Source organism: Eleutherodactylus coqui, unplaced genomic scaffold, assembly GCF_035609145.1.
Source record: "Eleutherodactylus coqui strain aEleCoq1 unplaced genomic scaffold, aEleCoq1.hap1 HAP1_SCAFFOLD_530, whole genome shotgun sequence".
Lineage (NCBI taxonomy): Eukaryota > Metazoa > Chordata > Amphibia > Anura > Eleutherodactylidae > Eleutherodactylus > Eleutherodactylus coqui.
This window is the reverse complement of record NW_027102590.1, coordinates 21,425-40,150: the sequence shown is the minus strand read 5'-3', so window position 1 is coordinate 40,150 and position 18,726 is coordinate 21,425. Positions and strand designations below refer to the sequence as shown.

Below are 18,726 nucleotides of genomic sequence, written 5' to 3'. Positions count from 1 at the left end.
CACGGCCTTAAAAGTCAACGGGACCTGGGATTCCCAGCCGGTCACCCATACTGGTACTTGCCAGGCCTCAAGCTGGCTGGCGGCCGCGATCTGACGAGAGCAGGCACATTCAGCTTAGAATGCCCGTTGACAGCTCCTCTTCCTTTCCTATGGGCTTTCTGCAGTGCGAACGCACCTCCGAAACGGAAAGAAACCTACTCACGGCCTTAAAAGTCAACGGGACCTGGGATTCCCAGCCGGTCACCCATACTGGTACTTGCCAGGCCTCAAGCTGGCTGGCGGCCGCGATCTGACGAGAGCAGGCACATTCAGCTTAGAATGCCCGTTGACAGCTCCTCCTCCTTTCCTATGGGCTTTCTGCAGTGCGAACGCACCTCCGAAAAGGAAAGAAACCTACTCACGGCCTTAAAAGTCAACGGGACCTGGGATTCCCAGCCGGTCACCCACACTGGTACTTGCCAGGCCTCAAGCTGGCTGGCGGCCGCGATCTGACGAGAGCAGGTACATTCAGCTTAGAATGCCCGTTGACAGCTCCTCTTCCTTTCCTATGGGCTTTCTGCAGTGCGAACGCACCTCCGAAAAGGAAAGCAACCTACTCACGGCCTTAAAAGTCAACGGGACCTGGGATTCCCAGCCGGTCACCCATACTGGTACTTGCCAGGCCTCAAGCTGGCTGGCGGCCGCGATCTGACGAGAGCAGGCACATTCAGCTTAGAATGCCCGTTGACAGCTCCTCCTCCTTTCCTATGGGCTTTCTGCAGTGCGAACGCACCTCCGAAAAGGAAAGAAACCTACTCACGGCCTTAAAAGTCAACGGGACCTGGGATTCCCAGCCGGTCACCCATACTGGTACTTGCCAGGCCTCAAGCTGGCTGGCGGCCGCGATCTGACGAGAGCAGGCACATTCAGCTTAGAATGCCCGTTGACAGCTCCTCCTCCTTTCCTATGGGCTTTCTGCAGTGCGAACGCACCTCCGAAACGGAAAGAAACCTACTCACGGCCTTAAAAGTCAACGGGACCTGGGATTCCCAGCCGGTCACCCATACTGGTACTTGCCAGGCCTCAAGCTGGCTGGCGGCCACGATCTGACGAGAGCAGGCACATTCAGCTTAGAATGCCCGTTGACAGCTCCTCCTCCTTTCCTATGGGCTTTCTGCAGTGCGAACGCACCTCCGAAAAGGAAAGAAACCTACTCACGGCCTTAAAAGTCAACGGGACCTGGGATTCCCAGCCGGTCACCCATACTGGTACTTGCCAGGCCTCAAGCTGGCTGGCGGCCGCGATCTGACGAGAGCAGGCACATTCAGCTTAGAATGCCCGTTGACAGCTCCTCCTCCTTTCCTATGGGCTTTCTGCAGTGCGAACGCACCTCCGAAAAGGAAAGCAACCTACTCACGGCCTTAAAAGTCAACGGGACCTGGGATTCCCAGCCGGTCACCCATACTGGTACTTGCCAGGCCTCAAGCTGGCTGGCGGCCGCGATCTGACGAGAGCAGGCACATTCAGCTTAGAATGCCCGTTGACAGCTCCTCCTCCTCCTTTCCTATGGGCTTTCTGCAGTGCGAACGCACCTCCGAAACGGAAAGAAACCTACTCACGGCCTTAAAAGTCAACGGGACCTGGGATTCCCAGCCGGTCACCCATACTGGTACTTGCCAGGCCTCAAGCTGGCTGGCGGCCGCGATCTGACGAGAGCAGGCACATTCAGCTTAGAATGCCCGTTGACAGCTCCTCCTCCTCCTTTCCTATGGGCTTTCTGCAGTGCGAACGCACCTCCGAAACGGAAAGAAACCTACTCACGGCCTTAAAAGTCAACGGGACCTGGGATTCCCAGCCGGTCACCCATACTGGTACTTGCCAGGCCTCAAGCTGGCTGGCGGCCGCGATCTGACGAGAGCAGGCACATTCAGCTTAGAATGCCCGTTGACAGCTCCTCCTCCTTTCCTATGGGCTTTCTGCAGTGCGAACGCACCTCCGAAAAGGAAAGAAACCTACTCACGGCCTTAAAAGTCAACGGGACCTGGGATTCCCAGCCGGTCACCCACACTGGTACTTGCCAGGCCTCAAGCTGGCTGGCGGCCGCGATCTGACGAGAGCAGGTACATTCAGCTTAGAATGCCCGTTGACAGCTCCTCCTCCTTTCCTATGGGCTTTCTGCAGTGCGAACGCACCTCCGAAAAGGAAAGCAATCTACTCACGGCCTTAAAAGTCAACGGGACCTGGGATTCCCAGCCGGTCACCCATACTGGTACTTGCCAGGCCTCAAGCTGGCTGGCGGCCGCGATCTGACGAGAGCAGGCACATTCAGCTTAGAATGCCCGTTGACAGCTCCTCCTCCTTTCCTATGGGCTTTCTGCAGTGCGAACGCACCTCCGAAAAGGAAAGAAACCTACTCACGGCCTTAAAAGTCAACGGGACCTGGGATTCCCAGCCGGTCACCCATACTGGTACTTGCCAGGCCTCAAGCTGGCTGGCGGCCGCGATCTGACGAGAGCAGGCACATTCAGCTTAGAATGCCCGTTGACAGCTCCTCCTCCTTTCCTATGGGCTTTCTGCAGTGCGAACGCACCTCCGAAACGGAAAGAAACCTACTCACGGCCTTAAAAGTCAACGGGACCTGGGATTCCCAGCCGGTCACCCATACTGGTACTTGCCAGGCCTCAAGCTGGCTGGCGACCACGATCTGACGAGAGCAGGCACATTCAGCTTAGAATGCCCGTTGACAGCTCCTCCTCCTTTCCTATGGGCTTTCTGCAGTGCGAACGCACCTCCGAAAAGGAAAGAAACCTACTCACGGCCTTAAAAGTCAACGGGACCTGGGATTCCCAGCCGGTCACCCATACTGGTACTTGCCAGGCCTCAAGCTGGCTGGCGGCCGCGATCTGACGAGAGCAGGCACATTCAGCTTAGAATGCCCGTTGACAGCTCCTCCTCCTTTCCTATGGGCTTTCTGCAGTGCGAACGCACCTCCGAAAAGGAAAGAAACCTACTCACGGCCTTAAAAGTCAACGGGACCTGGGATTCCCAGCCGGTCACCCATACTGGTACTTGCCAGGCCTCAAGCTGGCTGGCGGCCGCGATCTGACGAGAGCAGGCACATTCAGCTTAGAATGCCCGTTGACAGCTCCTCCTCCTCCTTTCCTATGGGCTTTCTGCAGTGCGAACGCACCTCCGAAACGGAAAGAAACCTACTCACGGCCTTAAAAGTCAACGGGACCTGGGATTCCCAGCCGGTCACCCATACTGGTACTTGCCAGGCCTCAAGCTGGCTGGCGGCCGCGATCTGACGAGAGCAGGCACATTCAGCTTAGAATGCCCGTTGACAGCTCCTCCTCCTTTCCTATGGGCTTTCTGCAGTGCGAACGCACCTCCGAAAAGGAAAGAAACCTACTCACGGCCTTAAAAGTCAACGGGACCTGGGATTCCCAGCCGGTCACCCACACTGGTACTTGCCAGGCCTCAAGCTGGCTGGCGGCCGCGATCTGACGAGAGCAGGTACATTCAGCTTAGAATGCCCGTTGACAGCTCCTCCTCCTTTCCTATGGGCTTTCTGCAGTGCGAACGCACCTCCGAAAAGGAAAGCAACCTACTCACGGCCTTAAAAGTCAACGGGACCTGGGATTCCCAGCCGGTCACCCATACTGGTACTTGCCAGGCCTCAAGCTGGCTGGCGGCCGCGATCTGACGAGAGCAGGCACATTCAGCTTAGAATGCCCGTTGACAGCTCCTCCTCCTTTCCTATGGGCTTTCTGCAGTGCGAACGCACCTCCGAAAAGGAAAGAAACCTACTCACGGCCTTAAAAGTCAACGGGACCTGGGATTCCCAGCCGGTCACCCATACTGGTACTTGCCAGGCCTCAAGCTGGCTGGCGGCCGCGATCTGACGAGAGCAGGCACATTCAGCTTAGAATGCCCGTTGACAGCTCCTCCTCCTTTCCTATGGGCTTTCTGCAGTGCGAACGCACCTCCGAAACGGAAAGAAACCTACTCACGGCCTTAAAAGTCAACGGGACCTGGGATTCCCAGCCGGTCACCCATACTGGTACTTGCCAGGCCTCAAGCTGGCTGGCGACCACGATCTGACGAGAGCAGGCACATTCAGCTTAGAATGCCCGTTGACAGCTCCTCCTCCTTTCCTATGGGCTTTCTGCAGTGCGAACGCACCTCCGAAAAGGAAAGAAACCTACTCACGGCCTTAAAAGTCAACGGGACCTGGGATTCCCAGCCGGTCACCCATACTGGTACTTGCCAGGCCTCAAGCTGGCTGGCGGCCGCGATCTGACGAGAGCAGGCACATTCAGCTTAGAATGCCCGTTGACAGCTCCTCCTCCTTTCCTATGGGCTTTCTGCAGTGCGAACGCACTTCCGAAAAGGAAAGAAACCTACTCACGGCCTTAAAAGTCAACGGGACCTGGGATTTCCAGCCGGTCACCCATACTGGTACTTGCCAGGCCTCAAGCTGGCTGGCGGCCGCGATCTGACGAGAGCAGGCACATTCAGCTTAGAATGCCCGTTGACAGCTCCTCCTCCTTTCATATGGGCTTTCTGCAGTGCGAACGCACCTCCGAAAAGGAAAGCAACCTACTCACGGCCATAAAAGTCAACGGGACCTGGGATTCCCAGCCGGTCACCCATACTGGTACTTGCCAGGCCTCAAGCTGGCTGGCGGTCGCGATCTGACGAGAGCAGGCACATTCAGCTTAGAATGCCCGTTGACAGCTCCTCCTCCTTTCCTATGGGCTTTCTGCAGTGCGAACGCACCTCCGAAAAGGAAAGAAACCTACTCACGGCCTTAAAAGTCAATGGGACCTGGGATTCCCAGCCGGTCACCCATACTGGTACTTGCCAGGCCTCAAGCTGGCTGGCGGCCGCGATCTGACGAGAGCAGGCACATTCAGCTAAGAATGCCCGTTGACAGCTCCTCCTCCTTTCCTATGGGCTTTCTGCAGTGCGAACGCACCTCCGAAAAGGAAAGCAACCTACTCACGGCCTTAAAAGTCAACGGGACCTGGGATTCCCAGCCGGTCACCCATACTGGTACTTGCCAGGCCTCAAGCTGGCTGGCGGCCGCGATCTGACGAGAGCAGGCACATTCAGCTTAGAATGCCCGTTGACAGCTCCTCCTCCTTTCCTATGGGCTTTCTGCAGTGCGAACGCACCTCCGAAAAGGAAAGAAACCTACTCACGGCCTTAAAAGTCAACGGGACCTGGGATTCCCAGCCGGTCACCCATACTGGTACTTGCCAGGCCTCAAGCTGGCTGGCGGCCGCGATCTGACGAGAGCAGGCACATTCAGCTTAGAATGCCCGTTGACAGCTCCTCCTCCTTTCCTATGGGCTTTCTGCAGTGCGAACGCACCTCCGAAACGGAAAGAAACCTACTCACGGCCTTAAAAGTCAACGGGACCTGGGATTCCCAGCCGGTCACCCATACTGGTACTTGCCAGGCCTCAAGCTGGCTGGCGGCCGCGATCTGACGAGAGCAGGCACATTCAGCTTAGAATGCCCGTTGACAGCTCCTCCTCCTTTCCTATAGGCTTTCTGCAGTGCGAACGCACCTCCGAAAAGGAAAGCAACCTACTCACGGCCTTAAAAGTCAACGGGACCTGGGATTCCCAGCCGGTCACCCATACTGGTACTTGCCAGGCCTCAAGCTGGCTGGCGGCCGCGATCTGACGAGAGCAGGCACATTCAGCTTAGAATGCCCGTTGACAGCTCCTCCTCCTTTCCTATGGGCTTTCTGCAGTGCGAACGCACCTCCGAAAAGGAAAGAAACCTACTCACGGCCTTAAAAGTCAACGGGACCTGGGATTCCCAGCCGGTCACCCATACTGGTACTTGCCAGGCCTCAAGCTGGCTGGCGGCCGCGATCTGACGAGAGCAGGCACATTCAGCTTAGAATGCCCGTTGACAGCTCCTCCTCCTTTCCTATGGGCTTTCTGCAGTGCGAACGCACCTCCGAAACGGAAAGAAACCTACTCACGGCCTTAAAAGTCAATGGGACCTGGGATTCCCAGCCGGTCACCCATACTGGTACTTGCCAGGCCTCAAGCTGGCTGGCGGCCGCGATCTGACGAGAGCAGGTACATTCAGCTTAGAATGCCCGTTGACAGCTCCTCCTCCTTTCCTATGGGCTTTCTGCAGTGCGAACGCACCTCCGAAAAGGAAAGCAACCTACTCACGGCCTTAAAAGTCAACGGGACCTGGGATTCCCAGCCGGTCACCCATACTGGTACTTGCCAGGCCTCAAGCTGGCTGGCGGCCGCGATCTGACGAGAGCAGGCACATTCAGCTTAGAATGCCCGTTGACAGCTCCTCCTCCTTTCCTATGGGCTTTCTGCAGTGCGAACGCACCTCCGAAAAGGAAAGCAACCTACTCACGGCCTTAAAAGTCAACGGGACCTGGGATTCCCAGCCGGTCACCCATACTGGTACTTGCCAGGCCTCAAGCTGGCTGGCGGCCGCGATCTGACGAGAGCAGGCACATTCAGCTTAGAATGCCCGTTGACAGCTCCTCCTCCTTTCCTATGGGCTTTCTGCAGTGCGAACGCACCTCCGAAAAGGAAAGAAACCTACTCACGGCCTTAAAAGTCAACGGGACCTGGGATTCCCAGCCGGTCACCCATACTGGTACTTGCCAGGCCTCAAGCTGGCTGGCGGCCGCGATCTGACGAGAGCAGGCACATTCAGCTTAGAATGCCCGTTGACAGCTCCTCCTCCTTTCCTATGGGCTTTCTGCAGTGCGAACGCACCTCCGAAACGGAAAGAAACCTACTCACGGCCTTAAAAGTCAACGGGACCTGGGATTCCCAGCCGGTCACCCATACTGGTACTTGCCAGGCCTCAAGCTGGCTGGCGGCCACGATCTGACGAGAGCAGGCACATTCAGCTTAGAATGCCCGTTGACAGCTCCTCCTCCTTTCCTATGGGCTTTCTGCAGTGCGAACGCACCTCCGAAAAGGAAAGAAACCTACTCACGGCCTTAAAAGTCAACGGGACCTGGGATTCCCAGCCGGTCACCCATACTGGTACTTGCCAGGCCTCAAGCTGGCTGGCGGCCGCGATCTGACGAGAGCAGGCACATTCAGCTTAGAATGCCCGTTGACAGCTCCTCCTCCTTTCCTATGGGCTTTCTGCAGTGCGAACGCACTTCCGAAAAGGAAAGAAACCTACTCACGGCCTTATAAGTCAACGGGACCTGGGATTTCCAGCCGGTCACCCATACTGGTACTTGCCAGGCCTCAAGCTGGCTGGCAGCCGCGATCTGACGAGAGCAGGCACATTCAGCTTAGAATGCCCGTTGACAGCTCCTCCTCCTTTCATATGGGCTTTCTGCAGTGCGAACGCACCTCCGAAAAGGAAAGCAACCTACTCACGGCCATAAAAGTCAACGGGACCTGGGATTCCCAGCCGGTCACCCATACTGGTACTTGCCAGGCCTCAAGCTGGCTGGCGGCCGCGATCTGACGAGAGCAGGCACATTCAGCTTAGAATGCCCGTTGACAGCTCCTCTTCCTTTCCTATGGGCTTTCTGCAGTGCGAACGCACCTCCGAAAAGGAAAGAAACCTACTCACGGCCTTAAAAGTCAACGGGACCTGGGATTCCCAGCCGGTCACCCATACTGGTACTTGCCAGGCCTCAAGCTGGCTGGCGGCCGCAATCTGACGAGAGCAGGCACATTCAGCTTAGAATGCCCGTTGACAGCTCCTCCTCCTTTCCTATGGGCTTTCTGCAGTGCGAACGCACCTCCGAAAAGGAAAGAAACCTACTCACGGCCTTAAAAGTCAATGGGACCTGGGATTCCCAGCCGGTCACCCATACTGGTACTTGCCAGGCCTCAAGCTGGCTGGCGGCCGCGATCTGACGAGAGCAGGTACATTCAGCTTAGAATGCCCGTTGACAGCTCCTCCTCCTTTCCTATGGGCTTTCTGCAGTGCGAACGCACCTCCGAAAAGGAAAGCAACCTACTCACGGCCTTAAAAGTCAACGGGACCTGGGATTCCCAGCCGGTCACCCATACTGGTACTTGCCAGGCCTCAAGCTGGCTGGCGGCCACGATCTGACGAGAGCAGGCACATTCAGCTTAGAATGCCCGTTGACAGCTCCTCCTCCTTTCCTATGGGCTTTCTGCAGTGCGAACGCACCTCCGAAAAGGAAAGCAACCTACTCACGGCCTTAAAAGTCAACGGGACCTGGGATTCCCAGCCGGTCACCCATACTGGTACTTGCCAGGCCTCAAGCTGGCTGGCGGCCGCGATCTGACGAGAGCAGGCACATTCAGCTTAGAATGCCCGTTGACAGCTCCTCCTCCTTTCCTATGGGCTTTCTGCAGTGCGAACGCACCTCCGAAACGGAAAGAAACCTACTCACGGCCTTAAAAGTCAACGGGACCTGGGATTCCCAGCCGGTCACCCATACTGGTACTTGCCAGGCCTCAAGCTGGCTGGCGGCCGCGATCTGATGAGAGCAGGCACATTCAGCTTAGAATGCCCGTTGACAGCTCCTCCTCCTTTCCTATGGGCTTTCTGCAGTGCGAACGCACCTCCGAAAAGGAAAGAAACCTACTCACGGCCTTAAAAGTCAACGGGACCTGGGATTCCCAGCCGGTCACCCATACTGGTACTTGCCAGGCCTCAAGCTGGCTGGCGGCCGCGATCTGACGAGAGCAGGCACATTCAGCTTAGAATGCCCGTTGATAGCTCCTCCTCCTTTCCTATGGGCTTTCTGCAGTGCGAACGCACTTCCGAAAAGAAAAGAAACCTACTCACGGCCTTAAAAGTCAACGGGACCTGGGATTCCCAGCCGGTCACCCATACTGGTACTTGCCAGGCCTCAAGCTGGCTGGCGGCCGCGATCTGACGAGAGCAGGCACATTCAGCTTAGATTGCCCGTTGACAGCTCCTCCTCCTTTCCTATGGGCTTTCTGCAGTGCGAACGCACCTCCGAAAAGGAAAGAAACCTACTCACGGCCTTAAAAGTCAACTGGACCTGGGATTCCCAGCCGGTCACCCATACTGGTACTTGCCAGGCCTCAAGCTGGCTGGCGGCCGCGATCTGACGAGAGCAGGCACATTCAGCTTAGAATGCCCGTTGACAGCTCCTCCTCCTTTCCTATGGGCTTTCTGCAGTGCGAACGCACTTCCGAAAAGGAAAGAAACCTACTCACGGCCTTAAAAGTCAACGGGACCTGGGATTCCCAGCCGGTCACCCATACTGGTACTTGCCAGGCCTCAAGCTGGCTGGCGGCCGCGATCTGACGAGAGCAGGCACATTCAGCTTAGAATGCCCGTTGACAGCTCCTCCTCCTTTCCTATGGGCTTACTGCAGTGCGAACGCACCTCCGAAAAGGAAAGCAACCTACTCACGGCCTTAAAAGTCAACGGGACCTGGGATTCCCAGCCGGTCACCCATACTGGTACTTGCCAGGCCTCAAGCTGGCTGGCGGCCGCGATCTGACGAGAGCAGGCACATTCAGCTAAGAATGCCCGTTGACAGCTCCTCCTCCTTTCCTATGGGCTTTCTGCAGTGCGAACGCACCTCCGAAAAGGAAAGCAACCTACTCACGGCCTTAAAAGTCAACGGGACCTGGGATTCCCAGCCGGTCACCCATACTGGTACTTGCCAGGCCTCAAGCTGGCTGGCGGCCGCGATCTGACGAGAGCAGGCACATTCAGCTTAGAATGCCCGTTGACAGCTCCTCCTCCTTTCCTATGGGCTTTCTGCAGTGCGAACGCACCTCCGAAACGGAAAGAAACCTACTCACGGCCTTAAAAGTCAATGGGACCTGGGATTCCCAGCCGGTCACCCATACTGGTACTTGCCAGGCCTCAAGCTGGCTGGCGGCCGCGATCTGACGAGAGCAGGTACATTCAGCTTAGAATGCCCGTTGACAGCTCCTCCTCCTTTCCTATGGGCTTTCTGCAGTGCGAACGCACCTCCGAAAAGGAAAGCAACCTACTCACCGTCTTAAAAGTCAACGGGACCTGGGATTCCCAGCCGGTCACCCATACTGGTACTTGCCAGGCCTCAAGCTGGCTGGCGGCCGCGATCTGACGAGAGCAGGCACATTCAGCTTAGAATGCCCGTTGACAGCTCCTCCTCCTTTCCTATGGGCTTTCTGCAGTGCGAACGCACCTCCGAAAAGGAAAGAAACCTACTCACGGCCTTAAAAGTCAACGGGACCTGGGATTCCCAGCCGGTCACCCATACTGGTACTTGCCAGGCCTCAAGCTGGCTGGCGGCCGCGATCTGACGAGAGCAGGCACATTCAGCTTAGAATGCCCGTTGACAGCTCCTCCTCCTTTCCTATGGGCTTTCTGCAGTGCGAACGCACCTCCGAAAAGGAAAGCAACCTACTCACGGCCTTAAAAGTCAACGGGACCTGGGATTCCCAGCCGGTCACCCATACTGGTACTTGCCAGGCCTCAAGCTGGCTGGCGGCCGCGATCTGACGAGAGCAGGCACATTCAGCTTAGAATGCCCGTTGACAGCTCCTCCTCCTTTCCTATGGGCTTTCTGCAGTGCGAACGCACCTCCGAAACGGAAAGAAACCTACTCACGGCCTTAAAAGTCAACGGGACCTGGGATTCCCAGCCGGTCACCCATACTGGTACTTGCCAGGCCTCAAGCTGGCTGGCGGCCGCGATCTGACGAGAGCAGGCACATTCAGCTTAGAATGCCCGTTGACAGCTCCTCCTCCTTTCCTATGGGCTTTCTGCAGTGCGAACGCACCTCCGAAAAGGAAAGCAACCTACTCACGGCCTTAAAAGTCAACGGGACCTGGGATTCCCAGCCGGTCACCCATACTGGTACTTGCCAGGCCTCAAGCTGGCTGGCGGCCGCGATCTGACGAGAGCAGGCACATTCAGCTTAGAATGCCCGTTGACAGCTCCTCCTCCTTTCCTATGGGCTTTCTGCAGTGCGAACGCACCTCCGAAAAGGAAAGCAACCTACTCACGGCCTTAAAAGTCAACGGGACCTGGGATTCCCAGCCGGTCACCCATACTGGTACTTGCCAGGCCTCAAGCTGGCTGGCGGCCGCGATCTGACGAGAGCAGGCACATTCAGCTTAGAATGCCCGTTGACAGCTCCTCCTCCTTTCCTATGGGCTTTCTGCAGTGCGAACGCACCTCCGAAACGGAAAGAAACCTACTCACGGCCTTAAAAGTCAACGGGACCTGGGATTCCCAGCCGGTCACCCATACTGGTACTTGCCAGGCCTCAAGCTGGCTGGCGGCCGCGATCTGACGAGAGCAGGCACATTCAGCTTAGAATGCCCGTTGACAGCTCCTCCTCCTTTCCTATGGGCTTTCTGCAGTGCGAACGCACTTCCGAAAAGGAAAGAAACCTACTCACGGCCTTAAAAGTCAACGGGACCTGGGATTCCCAGCCGGTCACCCATACTGGTACTTGCCAGGCCTCAAGCTGGCTGGCGGCCGCGATCTGACGAGAGCAGGCACATTCAGCTTAGAATGCCCGTTGACAGCTCCTCCTCCTTTCCTATGGGCTTACTGCAGTGCGAACGCACCTCCGAAAAGGAAAGCAACCTACTCACGGCCTTAAAAGTCAACGGGACCTGGGATTCCCAGCCGGTCACCCATACTGGTACTTGCCAGGCCTCAAGCTGGCTGGCGGCCGCGATCTGACGAGAGCAGGCACATTCAGCTAAGAATGCCCGTTGACAGCTCCTCCTCCTTTCCTATGGGCTTTCTGCAGTGCGAACGCACCTCCGAAAAGGAAAGCAACCTACTCACGGCCTTAAAAGTCAACGGGACCTGGGATTCCCAGCCGGTCACCCATACTGGTACTTGCCAGGCCTCAAGCTGGCTGGCGGCCGCGATCTGACGAGAGCAGGCACATTCAGCTTAGAATGCCCGTTGACAGCTCCTCCTCCTTTCCTATGGGCTTTCTGCAGTGCGAACGCACCTCCGAAACGGAAAGAAACCTACTCACGGCCTTAAAAGTCAATGGGACCTGGGATTCCCAGCCGGTCACCCATACTGGTACTTGCCAGGCCTCAAGCTGGCTGGCGGCCGCGATCTGACGAGAGCAGGTACATTCAGCTTAGAATGCCCGTTGACAGCTCCTCCTCCTTTCCTATGGGCTTTCTGCAGTGCGAACGCACCTCCGAAAAGGAAAGCAACCTACTCACCGTCTTAAAAGTCAACGGGACCTGGGATTCCCAGCCGGTCACCCATACTGGTACTTGCCAGGCCTCAAGCTGGCTGGCGGCCGCGATCTGACGAGAGCAGGCACATTCAGCTTAGAATGCCCGTTGACAGCTCCTCCTCCTTTCCTATGGGCTTTCTGCAGTGCGAACGCACCTCCGAAAAGGAAAGAAACCTACTCACGGCCTTAAAAGTCAACGGGACCTGGGATTCCCAGCCGGTCACCCATACTGGTACTTGCCAGGCCTCAAGCTGGCTGGCGGCCGCGATCTGACGAGAGCAGGCACATTCAGCTTAGAATGCCCGTTGACAGCTCCTCCTCCTTTCCTATGGGCTTTCTGCAGTGCGAACGCACCTCCGAAAAGGAAAGCAACCTACTCACGGCCTTAAAAGTCAACGGGACCTGGGATTCCCAGCCGGTCACCCATACTGGTACTTGCCAGGCCTCAAGCTGGCTGGCGGCCGCGATCTGACGAGAGCAGGCACATTCAGCTTAGAATGCCCGTTGACAGCTCCTCCTCCTTTCCTATGGGCTTTCTGCAGTGCGAACGCACCTCCGAAACGGAAAGAAACCTACTCACGGCCTTAAAAGTCAACGGGACCTGGGATTCCCAGCCGGTCACCCATACTGGTACTTGCCAGGCCTCAAGCTGGCTGGCGGCCGCGATCTGACGAGAGCAGGCACATTCAGCTTAGAATGCCCGTTGACAGCTCCTCCTCCTTTCCTATGGGCTTTCTGCAGTGCGAACGCACCTCCGAAAAGGAAAGCAACCTACTCACGGCCTTAAAAGTCAACGGGACCTGGGATTCCCAGCCGGTCACCCATACTGGTACTTGCCAGGCCTCAAGCTGGCTGGCGGCCGCGATCTGACGAGAGCAGGCACATTCAGCTTAGAATGCCCGTTGACAGCTCCTCCTCCTTTCCTATGGGCTTTCTGCAGTGCGAACGCACCTCCGAAAAGGAAAGCAACCTACTCACGGCCTTAAAAGTCAACGGGACCTGGGATTCCCAGCCGGTCACCCATACTGGTACTTGCCAGGCCTCAAGCTGGCTGGCGGCCGCGATCTGACGAGAGCAGGCACATTCAGCTTAGAATGCCCGTTGACAGCTCCTCCTCCTTTCCTATGGGCTTTCTGCAGTGCGAACGCACCTCCGAAACGGAAAGAAACCTACTCACGGCCTTAAAAGTCAACGGGACCTGGGATTCCCAGCCGGTCACCCATACTGGTACTTGCCAGGCCTCAAGCTGGCTGGCGGCCGCGATCTGACGAGAGCAGGCACATTCAGCTTAGAATGCCCGTTGACAGCTCCTCCTCCTTTCCTATGGGCTTTCTGCAGTGCGAACGCACCTCCGAAAAGGAAAGAAACCTACTCACGGCCTTAAAAGTCAACGGGACCTGGGATTCCCAGCCGGTCACCCATACTGGTACTTGCCAGGCCTCAAGCTGGCTGGCGGCCGCGATCTGACGAGAGCAGGCACATTCAGCTTAGAATGCCCGTTGATAGCTCCTCCTCCTTTCCTATGGGCTTTCTGCAGTGCGAACGCACTTCCGAAAAGAAAAGAAACCTACTCACGGCCTTAAAAGTCAACGGGACCTGGGATTCCCAGCCGGTCACCCATACTGGTACTTGCCAGGCCTCAAGCTGGCTGGCGGCCGCGATCTGACGAGAGCAGGCACATTCAGCTTAGATTGCCCGTTGACAGCTCCTCCTCCTTTCCTATGGGCTTTCTGCAGTGCGAACGCACCTCCGAAAAGGAAAGAAACCTACTCACGGCCTTAAAAGTCAACTGGACCTGGGATTCCCAGCCGGTCACCCATACTGGTACTTGCCAGGCCTCAAGCTGGCTGGCGGCCGCGATCTGACGAGAGCAGGCACATTCAGCTTAGAATGCCCGTTGACAGCTCCTCCTCCTTTCCTATGGGCTTTCTGCAGTGCGAACGCACTTCCGAAAAGGAAAGAAACCTACTCACGGCCTTAAAAGTCAACGGGACCTGGGATTCCCAGCCGGTCACCCATACTGGTACTTGCCAGGCCTCAAGCTGGCTGGCGGCCGCGATCTGACGAGAGCAGGCACATTCAGCTTAGAATGCCCGTTGACAGCTCCTCCTCCTTTCCTATGGGCTTTCTGCAGTGCGAACGCACCTCCGAAAAGGAAAGCAACCTACTCACGGCCTTAAAAGTCAACGGGACCTGGGATTTCCAGCCGGTCACCCATACTGGTACTTGCCAGGCCTCAAGCTGGCTGGCGGCCGCGATCTGACGAGAGCAGGCACATTCAGCTAAGAATGCCCGTTGACAGCTCCTCCTCCTTTCCTATGGGCTTTCTGCAGTGCGAACGCACCTCCGAAAAGGAAAGAAACCTACTCACGGCCTTAAAAGTCAACGGGACCTGGGATTCCCAGCCGGTCACCCATACTGGTACTTGCCAGGCCTCAAGCTGGCTGGCGGCCGCGATCTGACGAGAGCAGGCACATTCAGCTTAGAATGCCCGTTGACAGCTCCTCCTCCTTTCCTATGGGCTTTCTGCAGTGCGAACGCACCTCCGAAACGGAAAGAAACCTACTCACGGCCTTAAAAGTCAATGGGACCTGGGATTCCCAGCCGGTCACCCATACTGGTACTTGCCAGGCCTCAAGCTGGCTGGCGGCCACGATCTGACGAGAGCAGGTACATTCAGCTTAGAATGCCCGTTGACAGCTCCTCCTCCTTTCCTATGGGCTTTCTGCAGTGCGAACGCACCTCCGAAAAGGAAAGCAACCTACTCACGGCCTTAAAAGTCAACGGGACCTGGGATTCCCAGCCGGTCACCCATACTGGTCCTTGCCAGGCCTCAAGCTGGCTGGCGGCCGCGATCTGACGAGAGCAGGCACATTCAGCTTAGAATGCCCGTTGACAGCTCCTCCTCCTTTCCTATGGGCTTTCTGCAGTGCGAACGCACCTCCGAAAAGGAAAGAAACCTACTCACGGCCTTAAAAGTCAACGGGACCTGGGATTCCCAGCCGGTCACCCATACTGGTACTTGCCAGGCCTCAAGCTGGCTGGCGGCCGCGATCTGACGAGAGCAGGCACATTCAGCTTAGAATGCCCGTTGACAGCTCCTCCTCCTTTCCTATGGGCTTTCTGCAGTGCGAACGCACCTCCGAAAAGGAAAGCAACCTACTCACGGCCTTAAAAGTCAACGGGACCTGGGATTCCCAGCCGGTCACCCATACTGGTACTTGCCAGGCCTCAAGCTGGCTGGCGGCCGCGATCTGACGAGAGCAGGCACATTCAGCTTAGAATGCCCGTTGACAGCTCCTCCTCCTTTCCTATGGGCTTTCTGCAGTGCGAACGCACCTCCGAAAAGGAAAGAAACCTACTCACGGCCTTAAAAGTCAACGGGACCTGGGATTCCCAGCCGGTCACCCATACTGGTACTTGCCAGGCCTCAAGCTGGCTGGCGGCCGCGATCTGACGAGAGCAGGCACATTCAGCTTAGAATGCCCGTTGACAGCTCCTCTTCCTTTCCTATGGGCTTTCTGCAGTGCGAACGCACCTCCGAAACGGAAAGAAACCTACTCACGGCCTTAAAAGTCAACGGGACCTGGGATTCCCAGCCGGTCACCCATACTGGTACTTGCCAGGCCTCAAGCTGGCTGGCGGCCGCGATCTGACGAGAGCAGGCACATTCAGCTTAGAATGCCCGTTGACAGCTCCTCCTCCTTTCCTATGGGCTTTCTGCAGTGCGAACGCACCTCCGAAAAGGAAAGAAACCTACTCACGGCCTTAAAAGTCAACGGGACCTGGGATTCCCAGCCGGTCACCCACACTGGTACTTGCCAGGCCTCAAGCTGGCTGGCGGCCGCGATCTGACGAGAGCAGGTACATTCAGCTTAGAATGCCCGTTGACAGCTCCTCCTCCTTTCCTATGGGCTTTCTGCAGTGCGAACGCACCTCCGAAAAGGAAAGCAACCTACTCACGGCCTTAAAAGTCAACGGGACCTGGGATTCCCAGCCGGTCACCCATACTGGTACTTGCCAGGCCTCAAGCTGGCTGGCGGCCGCGATCTGACGAGAGCAGGCACATTCAGCTTAGAATGCCCGTTGACAGCTCCTCCTCCTTTCCTATGGGCTTTCTGCAGTGCGAACGCACCTCCGAAAAGGAAAGAAACCTACTCACGGCCTTAAAAGTCAACGGGACCTGGGATTCCCAGCCGGTCACCCATACTGGTACTTGCCAGGCCTCAAGCTGGCTGGCGGCCGCGATCTGACGAGAGCAGGCACATTCAGCTTAGAATGCCCGTTGACAGCTCCTCCTCCTTTCCTATGGGCTTTCTGCAGTGCGAACGCACCTCCGAAACGGAAAGAAACCTACTCACGGCCTTAAAAGTCAACGGGACCTGGGATTCCCAGCCGGTCACCCATACTGGTACTTGCCAGGCCTCAAGCTGGCTGGCGGCCACGATCTGACGAGAGCAGGCACATTCAGCTTAGAATGCCCGTTGACAGCTCCTCCTCCTTTCCTATGGGCTTTCTGCAGTGCGAACGCACCTCCGAAAAGGAAAGAAACCTACTCACGGCCTTAAAAGTCAACGGGACCTGGGATTCCCAGCCGGTCACCCATACTGGTACTTGCCAGGCCTCAAGCTGGCTGGCGGCCGCAATCTGACGAGAGCAGGCACATTCAGCTTAGAATGCCCGTTGACAGCTCCTCCTCCTTTCCTATGGGCTTTCTGCAGTGCGAACGCACTTCCGAAAAGGAAAGAAACCTACTCACGGCCTTAAAAGTCAACGGGACCTGGGATTTCCAGCCGGTCACCCATACTGGTACTTGCCAGGCCTCAAGCTGGCTGGCGGCCGCGATCTGACGAGAGCAGGCACATTCAGCTTAGAATGCCCGTTGACAGCTCCTCCTCCTTTCATATGGGCTTTCTGCAGTGCGAACGCACCTCCGAAAAGGAAAGCAACCTACTCACGGCCATAAAAGTCAACAGGACCTGGGATTCCCAGCCGGTCACCCATACTGGTACTTGCCAGGCCTCAAGCTGGCTGGCGGTCGCGATCTGACGAGAGCAGGCACATTCAGCTTAGAATGCCCGTTGACAGCTCCTCCTCCTTTCCTATGGGCTTTCTGCAGTGCGAACGCACCTCCGAAAAGGAAAGAAACCTACTCACGGCCTTAAAAGTCAACGGGACCTGGGATTCCCAGCCGGTCACCCATACTGGTACTTGCCAGGCCTCAAGCTGGCTGGCGGCCGCAATCTGACGAGAGCAGGCACATTCAGCTTAGAATGCCCGTTGACAGCTCCTCCTCCTTTCCTATGGGCTTTCTGCAGTGCGAACGCACCTCCGAAACGGAAAGAAACCTACTCACGGCCTTAAAAGTCAATGGGACCTGGGATTCCCAGCCGGTCACCCATACTGGTACTTGCCAGGCCTCAAGCTGGCTGGCGGCCGCGATCTGACGAGAGCAGGCACATTCAGCTAAGAATGCCCGTTGACAGCTCCTCCTCCTTTCCTATGGGCTTTCTGCAGTGCGAACGCACCTCCGAAAAGGAAAGAAACCTACTCACGGCCTTAAAAGTCAACGGGACCTGGGATTCCCAGCCGGTCACCCATACTGGTACTTGCCAGGCCTCAAGCTGGCTGGCGGCCGCGATCTGACGAGAGCAGGCACATTCAGCTTAGAATGCCCGTTGACAGCTCCTCCTCCTTTCCTATGGGCTTTCTGCAGTGCGAACGCACCTCCGAAACGGAAAGAAACCTACTCACGGCCTTAAAAGTCAATGGGACCTGGGATTCCCAGCCGGTCACCCATACTGGTACTTGCCAGGCCTCAAGCTGGCTGGCGGCCACGATCTGACGAGAGCAGGTACATTCAGCTTAGAATGCCCGTTGACAGCTCCTCCTCCTTTCCTATGGGCTTTCTGCAGTGCGAACGCACCTCCGAAAAGGAAAGCAACCTACTCACGGCCTTAAAAGTCAACGGGACCTGGGATTCCCAGCCGGTCACCCATACTGGTACTTGCCAGGCCTCAAGCTGGCTGGCGGCCGCGATCTGACGAGAGCAGGCACATTCAGCTTAGAATGCCCGTTGACAGCTCCTCCTCCTTTCCTATGGGCTTTCTGCAGTGCGAACGCACCTCCGAAAAGGAAAGAAACCTACTCACGGCCTTAAAAGTCAACGGGACCTGGGATTCCCAGCCGGTCACCCATACTGGTACTTGCCAGGCCTCAAGCTGGCTGGCGGCCGCGATCTGACGAGAGCAGGCACATTCAGCTTAGAATGCCCGTTGACAGCTCCTCCTCCTTTCCTATGGGCTTTCTGCAGTGCGAACGCACCTCCGAAACGGAAAGAAACCTACTCACGGCCTTAAAAGTCAACGGGACCTGGGATTCCCAGCCGGTCACCCATACTGGTACTTGCCAGGCCTCAAGCTGGCTGGCGGCCGCGATCTGACGAGAGCAGGCACATTCAGCTTAGAATGCCCGTTGACAGCTCCTCCTCCTTTCCTATGGGCTTTCTGCAGTGCGAACGCACCTCCGAAAAGGAAAGAAACCTACTCACGGCCTTAA

At 56.7% G+C, this 18,726-nt stretch overlaps 94 pseudogenes; all 94 read right to left on the bottom strand.

The window, feature by feature from the left end:
* Positions 1–12: 12 nt before the first annotated feature.
* On the bottom strand, positions 13–131 carry LOC136605120 (5S ribosomal RNA; annotated as a pseudogene).
* An 80-nt stretch (positions 132–211) lies between these two features.
* LOC136605119 (5S ribosomal RNA) lies at positions 212–330 on the bottom strand (annotated as a pseudogene).
* An 80-nt stretch (positions 331–410) lies between these two features.
* LOC136605080 (5S ribosomal RNA) lies at positions 411–529 on the bottom strand (annotated as a pseudogene).
* Positions 530–609: 80 nt separating this feature from the next.
* Positions 610–728, bottom strand: LOC136605118 (5S ribosomal RNA; annotated as a pseudogene).
* Positions 729–808: 80 nt separating this feature from the next.
* Positions 809–927, bottom strand: LOC136605115 (5S ribosomal RNA; annotated as a pseudogene).
* Positions 928–1,007: 80 nt separating this feature from the next.
* LOC136605253 (5S ribosomal RNA) lies at positions 1,008–1,126 on the bottom strand (annotated as a pseudogene).
* An 80-nt stretch (positions 1,127–1,206) lies between these two features.
* Positions 1,207–1,325, bottom strand: LOC136605114 (5S ribosomal RNA; annotated as a pseudogene).
* Positions 1,326–1,405: 80 nt separating this feature from the next.
* Positions 1,406–1,524, bottom strand: LOC136605113 (5S ribosomal RNA; annotated as a pseudogene).
* Positions 1,525–1,607: 83 nt separating this feature from the next.
* On the bottom strand, positions 1,608–1,726 carry LOC136605112 (5S ribosomal RNA; annotated as a pseudogene).
* An 83-nt stretch (positions 1,727–1,809) lies between these two features.
* Positions 1,810–1,928, bottom strand: LOC136605111 (5S ribosomal RNA; annotated as a pseudogene).
* An 80-nt stretch (positions 1,929–2,008) lies between these two features.
* LOC136605068 (5S ribosomal RNA) lies at positions 2,009–2,127 on the bottom strand (annotated as a pseudogene).
* An 80-nt stretch (positions 2,128–2,207) lies between these two features.
* Positions 2,208–2,326, bottom strand: LOC136605110 (5S ribosomal RNA; annotated as a pseudogene).
* Positions 2,327–2,406: 80 nt separating this feature from the next.
* Positions 2,407–2,525, bottom strand: LOC136605109 (5S ribosomal RNA; annotated as a pseudogene).
* An 80-nt stretch (positions 2,526–2,605) lies between these two features.
* Positions 2,606–2,724, bottom strand: LOC136605277 (5S ribosomal RNA; annotated as a pseudogene).
* Positions 2,725–2,804: 80 nt separating this feature from the next.
* LOC136605108 (5S ribosomal RNA) lies at positions 2,805–2,923 on the bottom strand (annotated as a pseudogene).
* Positions 2,924–3,003: 80 nt separating this feature from the next.
* Positions 3,004–3,122, bottom strand: LOC136605107 (5S ribosomal RNA; annotated as a pseudogene).
* An 83-nt stretch (positions 3,123–3,205) lies between these two features.
* On the bottom strand, positions 3,206–3,324 carry LOC136605106 (5S ribosomal RNA; annotated as a pseudogene).
* Positions 3,325–3,404: 80 nt separating this feature from the next.
* Positions 3,405–3,523, bottom strand: LOC136605056 (5S ribosomal RNA; annotated as a pseudogene).
* Positions 3,524–3,603: 80 nt separating this feature from the next.
* LOC136605103 (5S ribosomal RNA) lies at positions 3,604–3,722 on the bottom strand (annotated as a pseudogene).
* An 80-nt stretch (positions 3,723–3,802) lies between these two features.
* On the bottom strand, positions 3,803–3,921 carry LOC136605102 (5S ribosomal RNA; annotated as a pseudogene).
* Positions 3,922–4,001: 80 nt separating this feature from the next.
* Positions 4,002–4,120, bottom strand: LOC136605275 (5S ribosomal RNA; annotated as a pseudogene).
* Positions 4,121–4,200: 80 nt separating this feature from the next.
* LOC136605101 (5S ribosomal RNA) lies at positions 4,201–4,319 on the bottom strand (annotated as a pseudogene).
* An 80-nt stretch (positions 4,320–4,399) lies between these two features.
* Positions 4,400–4,518, bottom strand: LOC136605284 (5S ribosomal RNA; annotated as a pseudogene).
* An 80-nt stretch (positions 4,519–4,598) lies between these two features.
* On the bottom strand, positions 4,599–4,717 carry LOC136605246 (5S ribosomal RNA; annotated as a pseudogene).
* An 80-nt stretch (positions 4,718–4,797) lies between these two features.
* Positions 4,798–4,916, bottom strand: LOC136605291 (5S ribosomal RNA; annotated as a pseudogene).
* An 80-nt stretch (positions 4,917–4,996) lies between these two features.
* LOC136605100 (5S ribosomal RNA) lies at positions 4,997–5,115 on the bottom strand (annotated as a pseudogene).
* An 80-nt stretch (positions 5,116–5,195) lies between these two features.
* LOC136605099 (5S ribosomal RNA) lies at positions 5,196–5,314 on the bottom strand (annotated as a pseudogene).
* Positions 5,315–5,394: 80 nt separating this feature from the next.
* Positions 5,395–5,513, bottom strand: LOC136605098 (5S ribosomal RNA; annotated as a pseudogene).
* An 80-nt stretch (positions 5,514–5,593) lies between these two features.
* LOC136605097 (5S ribosomal RNA) lies at positions 5,594–5,712 on the bottom strand (annotated as a pseudogene).
* An 80-nt stretch (positions 5,713–5,792) lies between these two features.
* LOC136605096 (5S ribosomal RNA) lies at positions 5,793–5,911 on the bottom strand (annotated as a pseudogene).
* An 80-nt stretch (positions 5,912–5,991) lies between these two features.
* LOC136605208 (5S ribosomal RNA) lies at positions 5,992–6,110 on the bottom strand (annotated as a pseudogene).
* An 80-nt stretch (positions 6,111–6,190) lies between these two features.
* LOC136605095 (5S ribosomal RNA) lies at positions 6,191–6,309 on the bottom strand (annotated as a pseudogene).
* Positions 6,310–6,389: 80 nt separating this feature from the next.
* LOC136605093 (5S ribosomal RNA) lies at positions 6,390–6,508 on the bottom strand (annotated as a pseudogene).
* Positions 6,509–6,588: 80 nt separating this feature from the next.
* On the bottom strand, positions 6,589–6,707 carry LOC136605091 (5S ribosomal RNA; annotated as a pseudogene).
* An 80-nt stretch (positions 6,708–6,787) lies between these two features.
* LOC136605251 (5S ribosomal RNA) lies at positions 6,788–6,906 on the bottom strand (annotated as a pseudogene).
* An 80-nt stretch (positions 6,907–6,986) lies between these two features.
* On the bottom strand, positions 6,987–7,105 carry LOC136605090 (5S ribosomal RNA; annotated as a pseudogene).
* Positions 7,106–7,185: 80 nt separating this feature from the next.
* On the bottom strand, positions 7,186–7,304 carry LOC136605287 (5S ribosomal RNA; annotated as a pseudogene).
* An 80-nt stretch (positions 7,305–7,384) lies between these two features.
* LOC136605089 (5S ribosomal RNA) lies at positions 7,385–7,503 on the bottom strand (annotated as a pseudogene).
* An 80-nt stretch (positions 7,504–7,583) lies between these two features.
* On the bottom strand, positions 7,584–7,702 carry LOC136605267 (5S ribosomal RNA; annotated as a pseudogene).
* An 80-nt stretch (positions 7,703–7,782) lies between these two features.
* On the bottom strand, positions 7,783–7,901 carry LOC136605207 (5S ribosomal RNA; annotated as a pseudogene).
* An 80-nt stretch (positions 7,902–7,981) lies between these two features.
* LOC136605250 (5S ribosomal RNA) lies at positions 7,982–8,100 on the bottom strand (annotated as a pseudogene).
* An 80-nt stretch (positions 8,101–8,180) lies between these two features.
* LOC136605088 (5S ribosomal RNA) lies at positions 8,181–8,299 on the bottom strand (annotated as a pseudogene).
* Positions 8,300–8,379: 80 nt separating this feature from the next.
* On the bottom strand, positions 8,380–8,498 carry LOC136605283 (5S ribosomal RNA; annotated as a pseudogene).
* Positions 8,499–8,578: 80 nt separating this feature from the next.
* LOC136605230 (5S ribosomal RNA) lies at positions 8,579–8,697 on the bottom strand (annotated as a pseudogene).
* An 80-nt stretch (positions 8,698–8,777) lies between these two features.
* Positions 8,778–8,896, bottom strand: LOC136605221 (5S ribosomal RNA; annotated as a pseudogene).
* An 80-nt stretch (positions 8,897–8,976) lies between these two features.
* Positions 8,977–9,095, bottom strand: LOC136605300 (5S ribosomal RNA; annotated as a pseudogene).
* An 80-nt stretch (positions 9,096–9,175) lies between these two features.
* LOC136605087 (5S ribosomal RNA) lies at positions 9,176–9,294 on the bottom strand (annotated as a pseudogene).
* An 80-nt stretch (positions 9,295–9,374) lies between these two features.
* Positions 9,375–9,493, bottom strand: LOC136605189 (5S ribosomal RNA; annotated as a pseudogene).
* An 80-nt stretch (positions 9,494–9,573) lies between these two features.
* Positions 9,574–9,692, bottom strand: LOC136605086 (5S ribosomal RNA; annotated as a pseudogene).
* Positions 9,693–9,772: 80 nt separating this feature from the next.
* Positions 9,773–9,891, bottom strand: LOC136605206 (5S ribosomal RNA; annotated as a pseudogene).
* An 80-nt stretch (positions 9,892–9,971) lies between these two features.
* LOC136605085 (5S ribosomal RNA) lies at positions 9,972–10,090 on the bottom strand (annotated as a pseudogene).
* Positions 10,091–10,170: 80 nt separating this feature from the next.
* On the bottom strand, positions 10,171–10,289 carry LOC136605084 (5S ribosomal RNA; annotated as a pseudogene).
* An 80-nt stretch (positions 10,290–10,369) lies between these two features.
* LOC136605082 (5S ribosomal RNA) lies at positions 10,370–10,488 on the bottom strand (annotated as a pseudogene).
* Positions 10,489–10,568: 80 nt separating this feature from the next.
* On the bottom strand, positions 10,569–10,687 carry LOC136605081 (5S ribosomal RNA; annotated as a pseudogene).
* An 80-nt stretch (positions 10,688–10,767) lies between these two features.
* LOC136605079 (5S ribosomal RNA) lies at positions 10,768–10,886 on the bottom strand (annotated as a pseudogene).
* An 80-nt stretch (positions 10,887–10,966) lies between these two features.
* Positions 10,967–11,085, bottom strand: LOC136605078 (5S ribosomal RNA; annotated as a pseudogene).
* Positions 11,086–11,165: 80 nt separating this feature from the next.
* Positions 11,166–11,284, bottom strand: LOC136605077 (5S ribosomal RNA; annotated as a pseudogene).
* Positions 11,285–11,364: 80 nt separating this feature from the next.
* Positions 11,365–11,483, bottom strand: LOC136605076 (5S ribosomal RNA; annotated as a pseudogene).
* An 80-nt stretch (positions 11,484–11,563) lies between these two features.
* LOC136605188 (5S ribosomal RNA) lies at positions 11,564–11,682 on the bottom strand (annotated as a pseudogene).
* Positions 11,683–11,762: 80 nt separating this feature from the next.
* On the bottom strand, positions 11,763–11,881 carry LOC136605075 (5S ribosomal RNA; annotated as a pseudogene).
* An 80-nt stretch (positions 11,882–11,961) lies between these two features.
* On the bottom strand, positions 11,962–12,080 carry LOC136605204 (5S ribosomal RNA; annotated as a pseudogene).
* Positions 12,081–12,160: 80 nt separating this feature from the next.
* On the bottom strand, positions 12,161–12,279 carry LOC136605074 (5S ribosomal RNA; annotated as a pseudogene).
* Positions 12,280–12,359: 80 nt separating this feature from the next.
* On the bottom strand, positions 12,360–12,478 carry LOC136605073 (5S ribosomal RNA; annotated as a pseudogene).
* An 80-nt stretch (positions 12,479–12,558) lies between these two features.
* Positions 12,559–12,677, bottom strand: LOC136605071 (5S ribosomal RNA; annotated as a pseudogene).
* Positions 12,678–12,757: 80 nt separating this feature from the next.
* Positions 12,758–12,876, bottom strand: LOC136605070 (5S ribosomal RNA; annotated as a pseudogene).
* Positions 12,877–12,956: 80 nt separating this feature from the next.
* On the bottom strand, positions 12,957–13,075 carry LOC136605069 (5S ribosomal RNA; annotated as a pseudogene).
* Positions 13,076–13,155: 80 nt separating this feature from the next.
* Positions 13,156–13,274, bottom strand: LOC136605067 (5S ribosomal RNA; annotated as a pseudogene).
* An 80-nt stretch (positions 13,275–13,354) lies between these two features.
* On the bottom strand, positions 13,355–13,473 carry LOC136605066 (5S ribosomal RNA; annotated as a pseudogene).
* An 80-nt stretch (positions 13,474–13,553) lies between these two features.
* Positions 13,554–13,672, bottom strand: LOC136605229 (5S ribosomal RNA; annotated as a pseudogene).
* Positions 13,673–13,752: 80 nt separating this feature from the next.
* Positions 13,753–13,871, bottom strand: LOC136605220 (5S ribosomal RNA; annotated as a pseudogene).
* An 80-nt stretch (positions 13,872–13,951) lies between these two features.
* LOC136605299 (5S ribosomal RNA) lies at positions 13,952–14,070 on the bottom strand (annotated as a pseudogene).
* Positions 14,071–14,150: 80 nt separating this feature from the next.
* Positions 14,151–14,269, bottom strand: LOC136605065 (5S ribosomal RNA; annotated as a pseudogene).
* Positions 14,270–14,349: 80 nt separating this feature from the next.
* On the bottom strand, positions 14,350–14,468 carry LOC136605296 (5S ribosomal RNA; annotated as a pseudogene).
* An 80-nt stretch (positions 14,469–14,548) lies between these two features.
* On the bottom strand, positions 14,549–14,667 carry LOC136605064 (5S ribosomal RNA; annotated as a pseudogene).
* Positions 14,668–14,747: 80 nt separating this feature from the next.
* LOC136605321 (5S ribosomal RNA) lies at positions 14,748–14,866 on the bottom strand (annotated as a pseudogene).
* An 80-nt stretch (positions 14,867–14,946) lies between these two features.
* LOC136605331 (5S ribosomal RNA) lies at positions 14,947–15,065 on the bottom strand (annotated as a pseudogene).
* An 80-nt stretch (positions 15,066–15,145) lies between these two features.
* Positions 15,146–15,264, bottom strand: LOC136605063 (5S ribosomal RNA; annotated as a pseudogene).
* Positions 15,265–15,344: 80 nt separating this feature from the next.
* LOC136605062 (5S ribosomal RNA) lies at positions 15,345–15,463 on the bottom strand (annotated as a pseudogene).
* Positions 15,464–15,543: 80 nt separating this feature from the next.
* LOC136605060 (5S ribosomal RNA) lies at positions 15,544–15,662 on the bottom strand (annotated as a pseudogene).
* An 80-nt stretch (positions 15,663–15,742) lies between these two features.
* LOC136605059 (5S ribosomal RNA) lies at positions 15,743–15,861 on the bottom strand (annotated as a pseudogene).
* Positions 15,862–15,941: 80 nt separating this feature from the next.
* Positions 15,942–16,060, bottom strand: LOC136605044 (5S ribosomal RNA; annotated as a pseudogene).
* Positions 16,061–16,140: 80 nt separating this feature from the next.
* On the bottom strand, positions 16,141–16,259 carry LOC136605058 (5S ribosomal RNA; annotated as a pseudogene).
* An 80-nt stretch (positions 16,260–16,339) lies between these two features.
* Positions 16,340–16,458, bottom strand: LOC136605057 (5S ribosomal RNA; annotated as a pseudogene).
* Positions 16,459–16,538: 80 nt separating this feature from the next.
* LOC136605248 (5S ribosomal RNA) lies at positions 16,539–16,657 on the bottom strand (annotated as a pseudogene).
* An 80-nt stretch (positions 16,658–16,737) lies between these two features.
* On the bottom strand, positions 16,738–16,856 carry LOC136605266 (5S ribosomal RNA; annotated as a pseudogene).
* An 80-nt stretch (positions 16,857–16,936) lies between these two features.
* Positions 16,937–17,055, bottom strand: LOC136605281 (5S ribosomal RNA; annotated as a pseudogene).
* Positions 17,056–17,135: 80 nt separating this feature from the next.
* Positions 17,136–17,254, bottom strand: LOC136605278 (5S ribosomal RNA; annotated as a pseudogene).
* An 80-nt stretch (positions 17,255–17,334) lies between these two features.
* LOC136605265 (5S ribosomal RNA) lies at positions 17,335–17,453 on the bottom strand (annotated as a pseudogene).
* An 80-nt stretch (positions 17,454–17,533) lies between these two features.
* On the bottom strand, positions 17,534–17,652 carry LOC136605290 (5S ribosomal RNA; annotated as a pseudogene).
* An 80-nt stretch (positions 17,653–17,732) lies between these two features.
* On the bottom strand, positions 17,733–17,851 carry LOC136605055 (5S ribosomal RNA; annotated as a pseudogene).
* An 80-nt stretch (positions 17,852–17,931) lies between these two features.
* Positions 17,932–18,050, bottom strand: LOC136605320 (5S ribosomal RNA; annotated as a pseudogene).
* An 80-nt stretch (positions 18,051–18,130) lies between these two features.
* On the bottom strand, positions 18,131–18,249 carry LOC136605054 (5S ribosomal RNA; annotated as a pseudogene).
* An 80-nt stretch (positions 18,250–18,329) lies between these two features.
* LOC136605053 (5S ribosomal RNA) lies at positions 18,330–18,448 on the bottom strand (annotated as a pseudogene).
* An 80-nt stretch (positions 18,449–18,528) lies between these two features.
* LOC136605052 (5S ribosomal RNA) lies at positions 18,529–18,647 on the bottom strand (annotated as a pseudogene).
* Positions 18,648–18,726: the final 79 nt, after the last annotated feature.